Source organism: Hevea brasiliensis, chromosome 15 (assembly GCF_030052815.1).
Source record: "Hevea brasiliensis isolate MT/VB/25A 57/8 chromosome 15, ASM3005281v1, whole genome shotgun sequence".
NCBI classification, from domain to species: Eukaryota; Viridiplantae; Streptophyta; class Magnoliopsida; order Malpighiales; family Euphorbiaceae; genus Hevea; species Hevea brasiliensis.
Window position 1 is genome coordinate 57,188,696 of NC_079507.1, and position 8,671 is coordinate 57,197,366.

The window sequence follows — 8,671 nt, forward strand, 5'->3', positions numbered from 1 at the left end:
GGGCTGCTTTAAGGAAGGGACGTTATCAAAGATAGTTTTAGAATGAACTATAGGCGATGGGAGAAATACTTTGATCTGGTATGATCCGTGGATCTCAACTATGGCTAATTTTCGAATATCAAGGCCACAACATTGTCCTCTTCATTTAAATTATGTTGTAGATCTTATTGAGCCGAGTAGGAGAGAATGGAAAGCTCAGTTGATTCAATCTATTTTCAGTCAAGAAGCTGCTCAAGCCATCCTCTCTATTCCGATTACTCCACTGGGTAGTGAGGATTCTATCACATGGCATTACGAGAGAACATGGAAATTCACTGTGAAATCTGCATACAATTTGCTTGCTGAGCGGAGCAGAATTAGAAGTCTTTTGAGCTCACATCATTCTTTCACAATCCCAGACCATGTTTGGAATATTGTATTTATATGGAAAACTCTTCATAATGCAATTCCTGTCCGTGACAATTTAGCTAAAAAGGGAGTAAATGTAAATCCTGTTTGTCCCATTTGTCAAGGTGAGAAGGAGAATTGAACACATGTTGTTCTGGTGCCAGTATGCTCGAGTAACCTAGTTCGCTAGTCTAATTTCTTACAAACCGAATCCAACAGGTTTTTCCTCCTTTGCTCACTGGTGGTCAGATTTAGTGACCAAGTTTAGTTCAGATATTGAACTTCTTACTGCAGTGGCTGTTACATGTTGGATAATCTGGAAAGGGAGAAATAGGGCTGCAGTGGATCACTTAGACTCTGATCCTTTGAAGGCAGTTCAATGTATAGCAAAACTTACAGCAGAAGTGCATAATGCCCGTGAATTGCCGACTAATGTTCTGAGAATTTCTAGAAGGAATGTGCTCTTGGAAAGGTGGCCCCTCCTCCTAGAGGCACTTAAAGTTCAATTCAGATGTTGCTTGGAAAAAAGGATCCCACTTTGGAGTGATTGCAGTGATAGTGCATAATTTCACAGGAAACATAGTTGATAGGATTGTGAAAAAAGTTTTGTGTTCTTCTAATCTGCAGGGAGAGGCAAGGGCTATGTTGGAAGCTTATAAACTAGCTACTGGTATGGGTGTTTCATCAGCAATCATGGAATCAGATTCTTCAATATTAATTTCAGCCCTTCATTCTCTGATTCAGAAGTTGATTGGAGTATCAAAGCACTGATCATTTCAATACAAGACCTAGCAACTTCCTTCAGATCTGTTACTCTTTCGCAGGTAAAGCGAACGGCAAATAGAATGACTGATTGTCTAGAAAAATTGTACTTGAAGGATAAACTCAAGTGTAATTGACTTGCAACCATTCCTTCAGAGTTGCAAACTCTGAGGCTTCAAGATGGATCTCAAGCCTTTTAATGCAAAGTTTCAAAGCATTTTGAAAAAACAGGGAGGGGGAATGAGGACCGTGAAAAAGTATATTTACTGTAATATAAAAATAATTTTATAATTTTATAAAATAGTTTTATTAAAATAAATTTACTGTAAACAAATAGAAGAAAAGGGGAAAAAAAAGAGGAAAAGCGGAGCCTGGAGTCTGTTGATCCTCACTTCCAGAGATGGGAAAATGGGAGAAATCAAACAAACAAGCATGGGAATTCTTTCAACAATTCTCCCTGTCGCGCTTCTAATCGCTTGTTCTGTAACTCACGTGAGATCGGACGCCTCCAATCACCGCTACAAGGACGGCGATTCTGTTCCCCTCTGCGCCAATAAGGTCGGCCCCTTTCACAACCCCAGGTAATTCGATCAATTTCGTTTGCTAGATCTGTCTTTTCGATCTCGCATTTTCATTTTTCAAAGGTCCTATTTGGATACACGTTCAATATTTGTCCATGAAAAATAGAAATTAGAGAATGAGACGCAACGTGGAAAGGGGTTTTGAATTTTGGAAAATGAATAGAATGGTGATGCCGAACGTGTCCTTATGCTACTATTTTCTGGCGATCGATGCCGAGAATGGCGTTTTTGTTTATTTATTTATGTCTTTCTGGGGATACTTCATTTAAGTCTACTGCTAGATAGATTGTGCTTATTCTGCTCGTTTATCTTGCTCTCGCTTTTGGGTTGCTGATAACTTTGTATTGTTTATTGTCTGAAATTCCAGTGAAACGTATCGCTATTTTGATCTGCCCTTCTGTATTCCAGCTTCTTATCAGTTATCTCTGCTTGTGCTTCACCTTCCATATATATATTTGCATGCTGCATTTTAGTTATTACCAAGGAAATCTTTCCATTTACAACATGTGAAACTTTTTGAGTAAGCTACTTGTATCAGTTAGAGTGGACATAATAATACTTCTATACCTGTAAGAAAAGACAGGAAGAAGATAGAAGAGGATTAGGAATTTCTAATATCTGCTATAGGTTGTTAGGCTCCATTTAATTTGAATGCAATGGGCATTATATTTGTTGGCATGTTCTATAATAGATTTTGAAGCTTAAAAGGAGGGCATAGCAAAAAATTTTGAAGCTTTAGGATGAAATTTTATTAGGATGTGAGAATTTTGCCGTTTCCCTTTTTGATGGTTGAGTGAATTTGAATGGCAGAACACCTGAAAGAGAAAACAGAAGCTCTTGGTGAGGTGTTGAATGGAGATCTTCTAGTTAGTACTCCTTACAAACTCAACTTTAGAGATGAGAAAGACACAGCAGTTGTTTGTCGGAAGAAGCTTAGAAAGGAAGAAGTTGCTCGGTTCTGATCTGTATTTGACAAAGATTATTACTTCTAAATGTAACTATGATGATTTGCCAATTTGGGGTTTCATAGGAAAAGTTGACATGGAAGGCAAGTCTGACCCAAGTGAATACAAATACTTCCTTTACGAGCATATCCAATTCGATGTTCTTTATAATAAGGACTGTGTGATTGAAATAAGTACCCGAATGGATCCTCATTCACTGTTGGATCTGACGGAGGACAAGGAAGTTGATGCAGAGTTCCTTTATACTGTGAAGTGGAAGGAAACAGATATTCCCTTTGAGAAGAGGATGGAGAAGTATTCCTTGTCTTCTTCACTGCCACATCACTTGGAAATCCATTGGTTCTCAATTATAAACTCTTGTATGACAGTTCTCCTTTTGACTGGTTTTCTTGCTACAATTCTCATGCGGGTCTTTAAGAATGACTTCATGAAGTAAGCTTTATTTGAAGAATTGCTGATATAGTTCATATTTATATTTATGAATCTATTTCTTATAGATCATGTTTATTTCTTCATGGTATGCACAAGATGAGGAAAATGCTGATGACCAGGAAGAGACCGGATGGAAGTACATCCACGGTGACGTATTTAGGTACCCAAAGTACAAATCTTTGTTTGCTGCTGGCCTTGGTTCTGGCACCCAGTTGTTTACACCGCAAGGAACCCATTTACAAATTATATTCTAAAGCATGTTGCTAGTTCTTGGCTATATTCTTTAATGTCCATAATCTAATTTGTTATGTGCATCCAGCACCGTATTTATTTTTATGCTTTCCTTGGTTGGCATATTTTATCCATACAATCGAGGAGCTCTAATTACTGCACTGGTTGTTATATATGCACTTATTTCTGGAATTGCTGGATATACTGCAACCTCTTTCTATTGTCAGCTGGAAGGAAAGAACTGGGTATGCTTATATGGCTTTTGTTTGGTTCTTTCAAGAGCTAGATTTTTCAAGCTGAAACAAGTTCCCGTTTTCTGCGTCGACAGGTGAGGAATCTTTTGCTGACAGGATGCCTTTTCTGTGGACCCTTTTTCCCCACATTTTGCTTTCTCAACTCTGTTGCCATAATTTACAGTGCAACTGCTGCATTGCCTTCTGGCACTATTGTGGTAATATTCCTTATATGGACATTGGTAACGTCTCCATTACTTGTATTGGGTGGCATTGCTGGCAAAAATAGCAAGGCTGAGTTTCAAGCCCCTTGTCGCACCACAAAATATCCTCGAGAGATCCCAAAATTGCCATGGTACCGGAGTGCTCTTCCTCAGATGGCAATGGCAGGTTTTCTGCCTTTTATTGCTATCTACATTGAGCTTTACTACATATTTCCCAGTGTTTGGGGTCACAGGATTTACACCATCTATAGCATCCTGTTTATTGTCTTCATCATTCTTCTAATTGTCACAGCTTTCATAACTGTGGCCTTGACATATTTCCAACTTGCTGCTGAAGACCATGAATGATGGTGGAGGTACACAAGTTTTCACATTCAAATTTTGTCCGCGTTGTGTGCTTCACTATTAAATATATTCAATGTTTCAACAATCTTTATGATTTTATCTAGTAGTTTTATATCTGGCTTACCATTTGCTGTATAAATTTTCACATTCTCATGTTCATTGGTTCTCACTTCTTCCTATGATTTAATTCTGAAGTTTTAGGTGTAGTTGGGTTTTAAAATTCAGTGTCATCAACTTCTCATCAACTTCTCAGTCAATCATGGTTACAATGGATGCATCCTTTTTATATAAAATTTTTGCTGACAAGAATGTCATGTAAAAAATGGGTATAAAAAATGTTCTCATTTGTTATATTTAAAGTGCCGCTTTTTTCAGGAACTTAATATTGATTTTCACAGGTCTTTTCTCTGTGGTGGATCAACTGGGCTATTTATCTACTCTTACTGCTTGTATTCCTACTATGGTCGGTCAGATATGTCTGGTTTCGTGCAAACGTCTTGCTTCTTTGGGTACATGGCATGCATATGCTATGGCTTCTTTCTAATGCTTGGTACAGTGGGTTTCCGTGCCTCCCTGCTCTTTGTTCGCCACATTTACGGGTCGATTAAGGGGGTGTATGGTTCACCTGTTGGGTGCAACTAACAGCTGATAGATACTCAAATAGCTGATAGATATCTAAATAGGTGAATTAGAGTGATTGATAGGTTTAAAAAAATAAAGTTGATAGCTAATGGGTAGCTCATATGATACTTCATTGATTGCAGTTTGTATCAGCTCTATTTTTAGAGCTTACAGTTTGTATCAGCTCTATTTTTAGAGCTGTTTCTTATCAGTTGATAGCTGATTTGATTTTATTTTTTATTTTGATCATATTATTTTTTTTTATTTAATTCGAAAATTAATATTATTAATACTTTTATATTTTTCATTTGTAATTTTAATATTTTAATTAATGTATTTCAATTTTATTAAAATAATTTTTATTAATAACATAAAATATAAAATACTTATTTACATATAAAAACTTAAAATTAATTATAAATTTTTTCTTTATCAATAATAATTACTTTATTATTTTATCTATATTTTTAAAGTTATTTAATTATTTTTAAAAAAAAATTAATTATTTTTTATTTTAATAATAAAATAAATAATATAATATAATATATTAATAATTTTATATTTATTTTAATAATATAATAAATAATATAATATATTAATTTAATAATAAAATAAATAATATAATAAATTTATAATTTTATATTTATTTTAATAATAAAATAAATTATATAATATATATTTTTATTAATTATTTTATATATTAATAAAAATAATTAAATATAATTTTATTAAATAATTAAAATAAATTAATTTTTATCGATTATTAATTATCGGTTATTTGGCTATCAGTTATCAAATCAAACAAGTTGTAAACGTGAGTAGTGATTTTCTTCTTTTCATTTCTTTCCATCAACTCTGTCAGAGAAAGATCCAGGATTTTTGTTAGAAGTTAGGCTGGGGACTGCATTGGCTGTCAGAAGTGAAAAAGACAAATCTTTGTCCTTTGCCATGACTATGCGAAAGGTTTTTTTTTTCAGATCTCTGTTACTTTGTTGGCTTGGGGATTTTTGGTACTGCTTTCTTGGGCTTTATTGACATTCTGGGTACAGGTAATCATCATACATAAAATGTGATAATGCACGTGCTGTTGCATATGCCTTTAGTTTATAGAAGCAGCTTGTTTTTTCCTGCACTTTCCTTGAAAATGGAAGCCCATTTTCGGATTACTTATTGATGTAAAAAAAAAATTCATTTTGTTTGGGGGCGCATTTATCTAGTTCCCTTGGAAACATGTTTTGTAAATGCATATTGTACAGCATTGTTTTCCAGCTTATCAACCTTTATTACGAATCGTGATATAGACTAATTATGAAAAATGTCACATTTTGATTATTTTCCAATTTCCATATTTTAAGGCTTATTTTTCACATCAGTTTATGATGTATTCAGACTTAGTATTATTTTTGGTGTGTTTTCTAATGAAGTTGAATCACGATTCAAATTAGGATTCATAATAGAGGAGATTTTTAATACTTGCCAAGAAATTGAGTTGATTTGGTTTTTGGTAGTATTCATCAGGTAAAAACGTGTGGATAGAGAAATTATTCAGCAATAATAAAGAAAAATTGATATATATATATATATATATATATATATATATATATATATATTATTCAGAACAATAGAATGGAACATTATTAAATCAAGAAAGGACTCAGAGGTGTGACTTGAGATTTAAACCAACAATAACTGTAATTAAAAATGGGCGGCTCGTAGGCTAGCCCAGAAGACTAAAGTCAACTAAGCTCAACATCAGTCCAAAACCAACGACCTATACTACCCAAACGTAAACAGGACCTAAGCACACATGTGAAACCCTAGGTAAACTAGAGGCAACCATGCGCCGTTCTTGAGCTGCACATCACCTCCAGCTGGGTAGTTAGGTAATTTTTCTTTTTTCTTGTTAAAAAAATAATAAGTTACTAAATTAATTTGAAAACTTATAATATTAAGTAACAGTGATTTTAATAATATTAAAATTAAAATTAAATGAGTTTTAAGAAAAAAATCAAAATTGAGTGATTATATTATAATTACTCTTAAAATTCAGTGACTGAGTGGATTTACCCAAAGGAAAAGAAGAGGAAGAGGTAGTATATGATTTAAGAGGATTGGATGAACAGCGTAGATAAGGGACTAGTAACAATATTAATCCTAACTATATGTTTTGGGAGATTTTTGACTAGTTGATTTTACTAAATTGTCTTTTTTAAATGCCTAAGCAAATTAAATTATTGAATAAATCGAATCAAAATGTCTTGTCCAATTCGGTCTATTATGATATCAAATTCTGCTCTCTTACAATGGTAAGCAACTTCTCAATCTGCTTGCACGTGATATTGATGACTGGTGATTTTGTAAGGCTAATTGTGGCACTCTTCCATGGCCTTCCCAATAGACTTGAAATCCGTCACAAGAGTGCCAGCTGGTTTGAAAGCAGCTTGCTATATTAAAGTGTCTATATCTTTAGCCTTATGTTATTGAAAAAAAAGTTTTGAAAAAAAATTTATTTTATTATTTTTATGATTAAATTATATTAAATTTAATTTTAAATATTTTTTAATTAATATATTTTTAAAAAATAATTTCAAACAATAATATTAAATAAAACTTTAATATGATCCACATGGAAATGCAGCCGTGTCAACTTTAATTACTTTGCACCCATTTGCTTCTTTACTCGACTCTCACTCGCTTTTCTGCACATGTGAGAACACGTGCTTTGCGAGTAAATTGTGACACGGTTCTGCATACCCTGTTGCTTTAACCAGCTAACGAAAAATCTTTCACTTTGATTTATGAAGATTTGACATAAATACATATGGTGAACGACAAAGGCATGCATCTTTCATACGGTCCTTTTCAGACCCAAACAAAAAAACAATTCTTTCATACGATCCAAATGGAAACACAGCTGTCCCACAGCTCAGAAGGTGGTACCATTTTTTTGACTTACTGATAGTCTATGGTGAGTGAGCCAAAGGGGGCATTGGAATTAATGCTCACCATTGTTGCCGCTTGGATAATTTTCATCCATCCACTTGTATTTTTAAGAGTTACTTTACTCAAAATTATTTATAATTATTAATTTTTTAAAATTTTATTTTTATTTTTATTTTTAAGAAAACATATTTTATTAGATTCCCGTGTCAGCTCATAGTAGTTTTGGATACAAGCACTAATTCCCATCTCCAAATTAGATCCAACGGCAATCGAAGCCGTCGGACCCCACTCTGTACAACTCCTCTCCAAATATTTTGCATTTGCTGACGCCTAGAATTTTGCTGCAAGTAGACGTGGCCAAGGCTGGTTTCGGTCCTATTCCGGGTCGAAACTTGTAGTTTCTGGTTCTTGATGGACTTAAATCGGAACTAATAGGCGGTTTGAATCGGTTTGGGTTTGTTTATGATTTTGAGTTGGTTTTGTTCCAGTTTGAAGTGGTTACGATTTTGAGTTTTGGTGATTATGATTCTAATTGGACTTGGTTAGATTTGTTTTGAGACGGTTTTATTCAGATTTTGATTTCAATTTCAATTTTTGAATCAATATTTTTGAAAAAAAAAATTTTAACTTAATACAATTAAAAATAAAATATAAACATTAATTTTTATTAATATATAAATTTATTGGAACAAAGTATGAAAATAAAAATAAAAAATTACTAAAACATATATATTATAAGATTTTAGCTCATAATAAACTCATTTCCTTTAAGAAAAATAAACTTATTCTTATAAAAATTATTTTTTTACATAGATAATAATAATAATAATAATAATAATAATAATAATAATAATAATTTCTTAATTTATGATTAACATTTTATTCTTCTTTTTTTTAGGTCTTAAGTTTATTTTTCTAAATTTGAGTTTTTTTTATACTTATCAGTA

At 33.0% G+C, this 8,671-nt stretch overlaps 1 pseudogene; it reads left to right on the forward strand.

The window, feature by feature from the left end:
* Nucleotides 1-490: 490 nt before the first annotated feature.
* LOC110668888 (transmembrane 9 superfamily member 3-like) lies at nucleotides 491-4,947 on the forward strand (annotated as a pseudogene).
* Nucleotides 4,948-8,671: the final 3,724 nt, after the last annotated feature.